The following is a 3,575-nucleotide window of genomic DNA, read 5'->3' on the forward strand; positions in this document are numbered from 1 at the left end:
GGGGGGGGGCCGGGCCGGGGCCGCGGGGGACGCCCACGCACCGCCACCGTCGCCTGAGACGCCGTGGGAGGCTCCTGGGGACCACGGGACGATGTAGAAACTAAAGGCGAACTAGTCGGGGAGAGGGGGTGTGTGTGTGCGTGTGTGAGGGGGGTGCGCTATCAATTATTAAAACAAAAAAGACACCGGGACATCAACGAGAAGAAAGAGGAGAGAGGAGGTAAAAACGCTCTGGAAACCCACGGGGGTCACTTCTGCGGGCCCATTCCCCCTCTACCCCCCACCCCCTGACAGAAAGCGGGAGAAAGCGCAACTTAAAGCGTAAACACACACAGACACACACCAATAAATACCGTGACAGCAACAACCACAAACCGAGAAACCTAAGTCACAACTTTCCGAAGGAAAACAAAACCGACCAACAAACCCGGAAGGCGAAACTGTCGGTGATGATGATGCTACGTTTGGTTTGGGTCTCTTTTCATTACTTTATGCTTTTCTTTCTTTTCCTTGGCTTGATAATGAATGAGGTCGGCGGTGGTTTAGTGTGGGGAACTTTTTCTTTGGTTGTCTTGGATTTGGGGTTTTTTTTGTTTGTTTGCTTTGGTATTTTTTTCTGGGGTTTTTTGTTTGTTTGTTTGTTTGTTTTTCCTCAACGCGGTTTTACGCGAGGCTTTGGCGATGGGTCTTGTCTGCGGCGGGGGAGCGGTGCGAATGGGACAGGGGTCGGAGCCGGGGGAACCGCCGCAGCCCGACGGGATAACCGGTCCTCCCAAAGCTCGGGAGCAGTCTCTTTCCGTTGTTGCCTCAATAATCCTAGCTAGCTCAAAGAAAACAAGAAAAAAAAAAGTTACTCCACAGCCCCTTTGTTCCTCCTCCCTCGCCTGCGTGGTTTGCGTTTCCAGCTGTGTCCAAAGACAGGTCCCTCTTTCTGCAGAGATGCATCTGGAGGCAGATGCCAAACCTGCCAGAGCGGGGATGCTCTGCAAAAGATTATGTTCAGACTCATTAATGCTCGTGGTTAAGTATGTCCTCTCCTCTCCCTCCCTACCCGCTGCTCCCAACCCTATGCCCCCCGGCATCCCTACCAAATATGCAGGATTTAGGGTAAGGTCCTGCCTTGTCTTTTCCGAGGGCTGAGGGTTATTGCACCCGGTAGGCAAAGGAAATCAGCAGTTTGAAATGGGTTTGAAATAACATTTGTTTCTGAGGGGTCTGCATGTTGGGAACAAATACGCAACAAAAAAAATTTGGGCTTAAAAATTTTTATTGTAAATAATAAACGTTATGTAGAGGATGGCTTTTGGGAGGGGTGTGTGGGGTTCAATTTGCACTATCACAGTCTCCTGGATTGGAAGCGATGATGTTATACCATAAAAACGATGCTGGTAGTACTAATAACTATCAAAGTGCGTTACATATCTCGCGAATTGAAAACAAACAAAAAAAGTATCAGGGCTTGTTAGGTAAAAAGAGCAGCGACGTGCAGAAGCCATCGCTGCTTCTGGCTTTTGCAGAGAGACTACTAAGGCTTTCAAGTAACAAGGAATTTCTGCAAAGAAAATACCATTCCGTTTAAATCAAAACAAACAATAGACTGAAATTATGCATGACATGACCTAAAAATAAAAAAAAAAAAAAAAAAAAAGGAAAGAAAAAAGGAAAAGAAAAAAAGGAAAAAAAGGCATAGAAAGATCCGTGTTAAAGTCTCTATATTATTTATTTATTTATCTATTTATTTTATTATTAATATTATTATTATTATTTCGTGTATCATTGTTTGCAGCGCAAACATTCTATGCATTTTGAAACTGAGCACTAAATAGACTAGCTTCTGGTAGAATCTTTTGTGGATGGTGTAATTTCACAGTTTAACTGCCTGTTTTCACCGAAAACACAAACGTTCTTGTCACGTTCTTGTATTTAGAATTAAAAGAGGAAAGAAAAAAAAAGGAAGAAAAAACGGGAAAAAAAAAGATAAGAAAGACGATTGTAAATATTTTCTTTAATGCACAAAACAACATAAAAGGGTTACAAACTGCAACCACGTGTGGATCCTAAAATGTCTCACTGAATAATCTACCTGTCCATGTATGTTTGCTGAGCTTTCTCCTTGGTTGTGTCTTTACTCTATTACTTTTATTTCTATCAGAAATATTTCTGTATGCCAAAATACAACAGGGAGATGTGTCCCAGCATACTTACAAATAAAACAAACGTGAAAACAGAATAGTTACTATTATTATTGGGTGCATTTAAAAAAAAATATTTCCGAGACACGGCTGGTAAATTCAAGGTATGGCCGTTAGATGATAAGACTAATTCTACCAAAAAGAAAATAGTGAGAGATGTATTTTTCTGCTTAAATCCAGAAATCATTACTTTGAGATAGCTCTTATGTGAAAATCGGTGCTCCGAATAAAATTAACTATATATTAGCTGCGTGTGTTTCTTGAAATTTATTCTATAACTGCAGAATATAAATCAAAGTAAAATTTTAAGAAGGACTTCTGAAGTATTTCTTTTCAGTGTGCTGGAAAGGATTATGCACCTACAAAATATGTATAAAGAAGAAAAGCTTGGGTGGTTTCAGGTTTATATGTTATTCTGACTGGCCTAATTGCACTTAATTATGTAACAAGATACTTTATTTTTGTTTTGGGTTAATAAATATGAAAATCCTAAACTGATCTCTCCTTATGTTGTGAATGCAATTGTTCATTAGGAACGTATAGGATGCCACCTACTGCTTCAAGTGATCAAAGAACCTCTTTCTATTTTCTGATGACCTGTGACTAGATCAGATGCCAAATGTAAAAAGTTACTTAATAGCTGGGATTATTTCTTCTGTAGACATATTTTAGCCAAATCTTTTTTAATTTTGCCGGTAAATCTGTGAATCAAGACACGTGATGTTCAGAAGAGAATAATACGTTCAAAAAAAGCTGTGATTTTAAACAACTGTTGATGTTAAAAAATAAGCACTAAAGGTATTTTTAAAAAAACATAGATCTCATCCACCGGAAATTACCTTGTTTCTGTTGTTATTGACTTGAAATGTCATCAGAATTTTTAATAAATGCATTTGTAAAAATATTATTTTATAGAAAAGTATTACCGGGTATCATTTTTTGGAGAGTCAGGAATGAACAAATAAAAATAATAACAAATATTGGGTTTTCTCTTTCATCAGTCCCAAACGACTGAAATGTTGCAAGCGATACCACATTTGTATCATACAGTAATGACCGATGTATGTATTGAAAAGTTGAGGAGTTTGTTTTGTAATAAGTACAATCCTTATCGAGTACAAAGAAAAAAATAATATGTTAATAAAACAGATGATGAAAATAAAAGCTTTGCAGGGTTTCCTATTTTTCATGGTAGGAAACTGTGCAAAACCGGAACGTCCTGCTTTCTGTCAGATGAATCTGAATAGTTCATAAAACCACAAAATGGTCGTGAGGCCTTTTTAATAAATACCTTATTAAAAATATCAAAAGAAAAAATATAGTGAAAGGAAGAGAGGAAAAGAAAAGAAAAGAAAAGAAAAGAAAAGAAAAGAAAAGAAAAGA

General features: G+C 38.4%; 1 protein-coding gene across 1 annotated transcript in view; it reads left to right on the forward strand.

Annotated features, from left to right (window-relative positions):
* The window catches only part of POU4F1 (POU class 4 homeobox 1), a 6,969-nt gene that overhangs the window by 1,789 nt on the left and 1,605 nt on the right, over nt 1-3,575 (forward strand). The window lies entirely within an intron of this gene.

Source organism: Corapipo altera, unplaced genomic scaffold (genome assembly GCF_003945725.1).
Source record: "Corapipo altera isolate COAL_440 unplaced genomic scaffold, ASM394572v1 0, whole genome shotgun sequence".
NCBI classification, from domain to species: domain Eukaryota; kingdom Metazoa; phylum Chordata; class Aves; order Passeriformes; family Pipridae; genus Corapipo; species Corapipo altera.